Source organism: Crinia signifera, chromosome 9, assembly GCF_055691185.1.
Source record: "Crinia signifera chromosome 9, ASM5569118v1, whole genome shotgun sequence".
Lineage (NCBI taxonomy): Eukaryota > Metazoa > Chordata > Amphibia > Anura > Myobatrachidae > Crinia > Crinia signifera.
Genome location: NC_139225.1, coordinates 167,281,667 through 167,291,146, shown reverse-complemented (window position 1 = coordinate 167,291,146; position 9,480 = coordinate 167,281,667). Strand labels below are relative to the sequence as shown.

General features: G+C 44.6%; 1 non-coding gene across 1 annotated transcript; it reads left to right on the top strand.

The window, feature by feature from the left end:
* The first annotated feature begins 9,098 nt into the window (after positions 1-9,098).
* TRNASTOP-UCA (transfer RNA opal suppressor (anticodon UCA)) lies at positions 9,099-9,185 on the top strand. Its single transcript has one exon. It is a non-coding gene; the product is annotated as a tRNA-Sec (tRNA).
* Positions 9,186-9,480: the final 295 nt, after the last annotated feature.

Here is a 9,480-nt window from a genome sequence, read left to right as displayed (position 1 = left end):
TATCTCTCTATGAGGTTAGGTACAACTCCCCCTCTCTGAGTATAGGTACATCTCCCCCTCTATATCTCCCCATGGTTAGGTACATCTCCCCCTCTCTCTCCCCGAGGTTAGGTACATCTCCCCCCCTCTCTCCCCAAGGTTAGGTACATCTCCCCCTCTCTCTCCCCGAGGTTAGTTACATCCCCCCTCTCTCTCTCTGAGGTTAGGTACATCTCCCCCTCTATCTCTCCCCGAGGTTTGGTACATCTCCCCCTCTCTATCTCACCGAGGTTAGGTACATCTCCCCCTCTATATCTCCCCGAGGTTAGGTACATCTCCCCTCCTCTCTCTCACCGAGGTTAGGTACATCTCCCCCTCTCTCTCTCAGGTTAGGTACATCTCCCCCTCTCTCCCAGAGGTTAGGTACATCTCCCCCTCTCTCTCTCTGAGGTTAGGTACATCTCCCCTTCTCTCTCTGAGGTTAGGCACATCTCCCCCTCTCTCTCCGAGGTTAGGTACATCTCCCCCTCTCTCCCCGAGGTTAGGTAGATCTCCCCCTCTCTCTCTGAGGTTGGGTACATCTCCCCCTCCCTCTCTGAGGTTAGGCACATCTCCCCCTCTCTCTGAGGTTAGGCACATCTCCCTTCCTCTCTCTCACCGAGGTTAGGTACATCTCCCCCTCTCTCTCAGGTTTGGTACATCTCCCCCTCTCTCTCACGTTAGGTACATCTCCCCCTCTCTCTCACGTTAGGTACATCTCCCCCTCTCTCCCCGAGGTTAGGTACATCTCCCCCTCTCTCTCTGAGGTTAGGTACATCTCCCCCTCTCTCTCTGAGGTTAGGCACATCTCCCCCTCTCTCTCTGAGGTTAGGCACATCTCCCCCTCTCTCTCTGAGGTTAGGCACATCTCCCCCTCTCTCTCTGAGGTTAGGCACATCTCCCCCTCTCTCTCTGAGGTTAGGCACATCTCCCCCTCTCTCTCCGAGGTTAGGCACTTCTCCCCCTCTCTCTCCGAGGTTAGGCACATCTCCCCCTCTCTCTCCGAGGTTAGGCACATCTCCCCCTCTCTCTCAGGTTAGGTAGATCTCTCCCCGAGGTTAGGTAGATCTCCCCCTCTCTCTCTGAGGTTGGGTACATCTCCCCCTCTCTCTGAGGTTGGGTACATCTCCCCCTCTCTCTCTGAGGTTAGGTACATCTCCCCCTCTCTCTCTGAGGTTAGGTACATCTCCCCCTCTCTCTCTCCCCGAGGTTAGGTACATCTCCCCCTCTCTCTCTCCCCGAGGTTAGGTACATCTCCCCCTCTCTATCTCTGAGTATAGTTACATCTCCCCCTCTATATCTCCCCGAGGTTAGATACATCTCCCCCTCTCTCTCTCTGAGGTTGGGTACATCTCTCCCTCTCTCTCTGAGGTTAGGTACATCTCCCCCTCTCTCCCCGAGGTTAGGTACATCTCCCCCTCTCTCTCTGAGGTTGGGTACATCTCCCCCCTCTCTCTGAGGTTGGGTGCATCTCCCCCCCTCTCTCTGAGGTTGGGTACATCTCCCCCCCTCTCTCTGAGGTTGGGTACATCTCCCCCGCTCTCTCTGAGGTTAGGTACATCTCCCCCTCTCTCCCCGAGGTTAGGTACATCTCCCCCTCTCCCCGAGGTTAGGTACATCTCCCCCTCTCTCCCCGAGGTTAGGTACATCTCCCCCTCTCTCCCCGAGGTTAGGTACATCTCCCCCTCTCTCCCCGAGGTTAGGTACATCTCCCCCTCTCTCCCCGAGGTTAGGTACATCTCCCCCTCTCTCCCCGAGGTTAGGTACATCTCCCCCTCTCTCTCTGAGGTTGGTTACATCTCTCCCTCTCTCTCTGAGGTTAGGTACATCTCCCCCTCTCTCTCAGGTTAGGTAGATCTCCCCCTCTCTCTCTGAGGTTGGGTACATCTCTCCCTCTCAGGTTGGGTACATCTCCCCCTCTCTCCCCGAGGTTAGGTACATCTCCCCCTCTCTCTCTGAGGTTGGTTACATCTCTCCCTCTCTCTCTGAGGTTAGGTACATCTCCCCCTCTCTCTCAGGTTAGGTAGATCTCCCCCTCTCTCTCTGAGGTTGGGTACATCTCTCCCTCTCTCTCTGAGGTTGGGTACATCTCCCCCTCTCTCCCCGAGGTTAGGTACATCTCCCCCTCTCTATCTCTGAGGATAGTTACATCTCCCCCTCTCTCTCCCCGAGGTTAGGTACATCTCCCCCTCTCTCTCTCCCCGAGGTTAGGTACATCTCCCCCTCTCTCTCTCCCCGAGGTTAGGTACATCTCCCCCTCTCTATCTCTGAGGATAGTTACATCTCCCCCCTCTCTCTCCCCGAGGTTAGATACATCTCCCCCTCTATCTCTCCCCGAGGTTAGGTACATCTCCCTCTCTCCCCGAGGTTAGGTACATCTCCCCCTCTCTCTCTGAGGTTGGGTACATCTCTCCCTCTCTCTATGAGGTTAGGTACATCTCCCCCTCTCTCCCCGAGGTTAGGTACATCTCCCCCTCTCTCTGAGGTTGGGTACATCTCTCCCTCTCTCTCTGAGGTTAGGTACATCTCCCCCTCTCTCCCCAAGGTTAGGTACATCTCCCCCTCTCTCTCTGAGGTTGGGTACCTCTCTCCCCGAGGTTAGGTACATCTCCCCCTCTCTCTCTCCCCGAGGTTAGGTACATCTCCCCCTCTCTCTCTCTGAGGTTAGGTACATCTCCCCCTCTCTCTCTGAGGTTGGGTACATCTCTCCCTCTCTCTCTGAGGTAAGGTACATCTCCCCCTCTCTCCCCGAGGTTAGATACATCTCCCCCTCTATCTCTCCCCGAGGTTAGGTACATCTCCCCCTCTCTCTCTGAGGTTGGGTACATCTCTCCCTCTCTCTCTGAGGTTAGGTACATCTCCCCCTCTCTCCCCGAGGTTAGGTACATCTCCCCCTCTCTCTCTGAGGTTGGGTACATCTCTCCCTCTCTCTCTGAGGTTAGGTACATCTCCCCCTCTCTCCCCGAGGTTAGGTACATCTCCCCCTCTCTCTCTGAGGTTAGGTACCTCTCTCCCCGAGGTTAGGTACATCTCCCCCTCTCTCTCTCCCCGAGGTTAGGTACATCTCCCCCTCTCTCTCTCTGAGGTTAGGTACATCTCCCCCTCTCTCTCTGAGGTTGGGTACATCTCTCCCTCTCTCTCTGAGGTTAGGTACATCTCCCCCTCTCTCCCCGAGGTTAGATACATCTCCCCCTCTCTATCTCTGAGTATAGTTACATCTCCCCGAGGTTAGATACATCTCCCCCAGTGTGGCATGGCGCTGAATGGTGGTTTGTGTCTTTGTTGTGATCACTGTGTAATTGTTGTGTTGTCACTAACAGGTTCCCACGTGTTCCCAGCCACAGGTAAACACTCCTCCCGTCACTATGGAAACAACGTAGAAACCAGCATCATCACGTTCCGCTTGTCTTTGTTTACGTTTCCTGGCAACAAGGGGCTGGGCTGGGACTGTCCAAGGGGCGTCTCCGGGCTGAGAGGCGTGGCTTCAGTTAAAGGCACAGGCAGCTCATTGAGTGAATGCTGGTTATTATATACCAAGGGCCTGATTCTGGTTCTCTCACAAAAGCAAATTCTCTCTAATGGACAAAACCATGCTGCACTACAGGGGGGCAGATGTAACATGTGCAGTGAGAATTAGATTTGGGTGAGTTATTGTGTTTCTGTGCAGGCTGCTTTATTCTTACACTGCAATATAGATATCAGTTTCAAGTATAAACCCCACCCAAATCTAATGCTGCCCATACACTTGTGAGATATTGCATGCAATCATTCGATTTCGACCACATCTGGCCGATAAATCGAATGATTGTATGCATTTTTAAGGGGACATTTGACGCGACGCGCGGGCACGCCGGTCGTATGCCGAGTCTCAAGATCTTATAGTACAGTAAATATATATATATATAACACTATATTAGGAGTACAGTATATGACAGTAGAGTACATTAGGATTATAGTACAGTATATGACAGCACAGTACATTAGGATTATAGTATATGACAGCACAGGACAGTATATTAGGATTATAGTACAGTAAATGACAGTAGAGTACATTAGGATTATAGTACAGTATATGACAGCACAGTACATTAGGATTATAGTATATGACAGCACAGGACAGTATATTAGGATTATAGTACAGTAAATGACAGTAGAGTACATTTGGATTATAGTACAGTATATGACAGCACAGTACATTAGGATTATAGTACAGTATATGACAGCATAGTACATTAGGATTATAGTATATGACAGCACAGGACAGTATATTAGGATTATAGTACAGTAAATGACAGTAGAGTACATTAGGATTATAGTACAGTATATGACAGCACAGTACATTAGGATTATAGTATATGACAGCACAGGACAGTATATTAGGATTATAGTACAGTAAATGACAGTAGAGTACATTAGGATTATAGTACAGTATATGACAGCACAGTACATTAGGATTATAGTACACTATATGACAGCACAGTACATTAGGATTATAGTATATGACAGCACAGGACAGTATATTAGGATTATAGTACAGTAAATGACAGTAGAGTACATTAGGATTATAGTACAGTATATGACAGCACAGTACATTAGGATTATAGTATATGACAGCACAGGACAGTATATTAGGATTATAGTACAGTAAATGACAGCACAGTACATTAGGATTATAGTATATGACAGCACAGGACATTAGGATTATAGTATAGCATATGACAGCACAGCACAGTATATTAGGCTTATAGTACAGTAAATGACAGTACACTATATTAGGAGTACAGTATATGACAGTAGAGTACATTAGGATTATAGTACAGTATATGACAGCGCAGGACAGTACATTAGGATTATAGTACAGCATATGACAGCACAGCACAGTATATTAGGATTATAGTATAGCATATGACAGCACAGTATATTATGAGTTTGGTACAGTATACACAGCACAGGACAGTACATTAGGATTATAGTACAGTATATGACAGCGCAGGACAGTACATTAGGATTATAGTATAGCATATGACAGCACAGTATATTAGGATTATAGTATAGCATATGACAGAACAGGACAGTATATTAGGATTATAGTACAGCATATGACAGCACAGCACAGTATATTAGGATTATAGTATAGCATATGACAGCACAGTATATTAGGATTATAGTATAGCATATGACAGAACAGGACAGTATATTAGGATTATAGTACAGTATATGACAGTAGAGTACATTAGGATTATAGTACAGTATATGACAGCGCAGGACAGTACATTAGGATTATAGTACAGCATATGACAGCACAGCACAGTATATTAGGATTATAGTACAGCATATGACAGCACAGTATATTAGGATTATAGTATAGCATATGACAGAACAGGACAGTATATTAGGATTATAGTACAGTAAATGACAGTAGAGTACATTAGGATTATAGTACAGTATATGACAGCACAGGACAGTACATTAGGATTATAGTACAGCATATGACAGCACAGCACAGTATATTAGGATTATAGTATAGCATATGACAGCACAGTATATTATGAGTTTGGTACAGTATACACAGCACAGGACAGTATATTAGGAGTACAGTATATGACAGTAGAGTACATTAGGATTATAGTACAGTATATGACAGCGCAGGACAGTACATTAGGATTATAGTACAGCATATGACAGCACAGCACAGTATATTAGGATTATAGTATAGCATATGACAGCACAGTATATTATGAGTTTGGTACAGTATATGACAGCACAGCACAGTATATTAGGATAATAGTACAGCATATGACAGCACAGTATATTATGAGTTTGGTACAGCATATGACAGCACAGCACAGTATATTAGGATTATAGTATAGCATATGACAGAACAGGACAGTACATTAGGATTATAGTACAGTATATGACAGTACAGTATATTAGGATTATAGTACAGCATATGACAGCACAGCACAGTATATTAGGATTATAGTACAGCATATGACAGCACAGTATATTATGAGTTTGGTACAGCATATGACAGCACAGCACAGTATATTAGGATTATAGTATAGCATATGACAGAACAGGACAGTACATTAGGATTATAGTACAGTATATGACAGTACAGTATATTAGGATTATAGTATAGCATATGACAGCACAGGACAGTATATTAGGATTATAGTACAGTATATGACAGCGCAGGACAGTACATTAGGATTATAGTACAGCATATGACAGCACAGCACAGTATATTAGGATTATAGTATAGTATATGACAGCACAGTACATTAGGATTATAGTATATGACAGAACAGGACAGTATATTAGGATTATAGTACAGTATATGACAGTAGAGTACATTAGGATTATAGTACAGTATATGACAGCGCAGGACAGTATATTAGGATTATAGTATAGCATATGACAGCACAGTATATTATGAGTTTGGTACAGTATATGACAGCACAGGACAGTATATTAGGATTAGGGATGGCCATTTAATGAATAGAAATCATCGATGGTTTATGGCCGATGTTGAATAGTTTTGCCATCGATGGGGTAGAACCAGATGGTTTCCCACCATCAATGTCAATCTTAAACAAATAGTTTTGTTTTTGCTTTTCCCCAAAGGGGCCGAGACACGAAACATGGCTCCGCCCCCAACACCCGCGAAGCACCGCGTATTGTGATTGGCTCACAGGCAAATCAAGCAAAGAAAATGGATAACCATCGATATGTAAAACCATCGATGGTCATCCATTGAATAGTCATTCTCTATCGATGGTAGTTGCACATTTCCCATCAATGGGAAAGGCAACGATGGCCATCCCTAATTAGAATTACGGTATAGTATATGACAGTACAGTATATTAGGATTATGGTATAGTATATGACAGTACAGTACATTAGGATTATGGTACAGTATATGACAGTACAGTACATTAGGATTATGGTATAGTATATGACAGTACAGTACATTAGGATTATGGTATAGTATATGACAGTACAGTATATTAGGATTATGGTATAGTATATGACAGTACAGTACATTAGGATTATGGTATAGTATATGACAGTACAGTACATTAGGATTATGGTATAGTATATGACAGTACAGTATATTAGGATTATGGTATAGTATATGATAGTACCGTACAGTACATTAGGATTAGGGTACAGTATATGACAGTACAGTATATTAGGATTATGGTATAGTATATGATAGTACCGTACAGTACATTAGGATTAGGGTACAGTATATGACAGTACAGTATATTGATTATGGTATAGTATATGATAGTACCATACAGTACATTAGGATTAGGGTACAGTATATGACAGTACAGTATATTAGGATTATGGTATAGTATATGATAGTACCGTACATTAGGATTATAGTACAGAATATGACAGCGCAGGACAGTATATGACAGTACAGTACATTAGGATTATGGTACAGTATATGACAGTACAGTATATTGATTATGGTATAGTATATGATAGTACCATACAGTACATTAGGATTAGGGTACAGTATATGACAGTACAGTATATTAGGATTATGGTATAGTATATGATAGTACCGTACATTAGGATTATAGTACAGAATATGACAGCGCAGGACAGTATATGACAGTACAGTACATTAGGATTATGGTACAGTATATGACAGTACAGTATATTAGGATTATGGTATAGTATATGGCAGTACAGTACATTAGGATTATAGTACAGTATATGACAGCGCAGGACAGTATATGACAGTACAGTACATTAGGATTATGGTATAGTATATGACAGTACAGTACATTAGGATTAGGGTACAGTATATGACAGGACAGTACAGTATATTAGGATTATGGTATAGTATATGATAGTACCGTACAGTACATTAGGATTATGGTACAGAATATGACAGTAAAGTATATTAGGATTATGGTATAGTCAGGGCTCTTTTTCAGCAGGCTCCAGCAGGAACTGTGGCCCTTATTCTAGTTCACTCTTTCTGACAAAATATTTCTTAGATGGACAAAACCATGTGCACTGCAGGTGAGGCAGGTGTAAAACCCCACCCAAATCTAATTATCTCTGCACAAGTAACCTCAGTTCCTGCTGGAGCCTGCTGAAAAATAGCCCTGGGTATAGTATATGATAGTACCGTACAGTACATTAGGATTATGGTACAGAATATGACAGTACAGTATATTAGGATTATGGTATAGTATATGATAGTACCGTACAGTACATTAGGATTATGGTACAGTATATGACAGTACAGTATATTAGGATTATGGTATAGTATATGACAGTACCGTACAGTATATTAGGATTATGGTACAGAATATGACAGTACAGTATATTAGGATTATGGTATAGTATATGACAGTACAGTATATTAGGATTATGGTATAGTATATGACAGTACAGTATATTAGGATTATGGTATAGTATATGACAGTACCGTACAGTATATTAGGATTATGGTACAGTATATGACAGTACAGTATATTAGGATTATGGTACAGTATATGACAGTACAGTATAGTACATAACAGCACAGTATAACATCAGACACGGTGGGCAGCAGCGCAGTAACACCTCTCTGAGCTGGGGCTAGGCGGTTGCCATGGGATACAGCAGCAGTTGCAGAGAGCGTACGCAGGCGCCGGTCCGTCCCACTCCCTGCCAGCAGTGTGAGCGGCGCGCTCCCCCCGCGTCCTGCGCGCACACGTCACGTACGTACGTGGCTATATATAGCGCAGGCATCGCTAATAATAGGCCGCGCTAATAATAGGCCGCGCCTCCCCCTCCCGCGTCCACGGCTCTTACTCATACCGTCCCGGCGCTCATTAGCATTGTGTGCCGCCCAGCATGCATAGCGGCGCTCTGTATATCGCTGCCTGCTGCGTGCCGCCTGTGCTGAGTGCCAGTGATGGCTCTGAGGCAGAAGCTGCAGTGTGGAGGGTGTAGTGAGAGCGGCTTGTCCCTGGGAATACCGCGCCGAAGCAGCGTGTGCCCTCTCCCTAACTTTACAGAGGCGGTATGTGGGGACCTTATATACTAACGTGTAAGGTCAGCTATGTGCCCGGATGATCCTCAGTGGTCTGGGGTGCAGGCTTCAAACCTGTAGCTGTTTAGGGACAGAGTGGTTCAATTCCACCCTCCGGGCGGTCGCTGATGTTTTATCAGGTGCGCTGGGTGTCACCGTCACGGTGTGCCCACTGCAAGATGGGCATTATACAATGTATGTCGGAGTTCCAACATCACTGACCATCGCATCAGAAGAACATTGAGTAAACATTTTCCGTGTTGTCGCGCTTGTGCACCGTGGCTGGCTGTGGGCCGGGAGGACCATCAATTCTTTACCCTAGATTTAAGCTTGCAGCAGGGCCCTCCTACCTCCAACTCTGTCCTTTGTTACCCAGTTTGTTTTATCATTGTCTACAATTGTAAAGCGCAACGGAA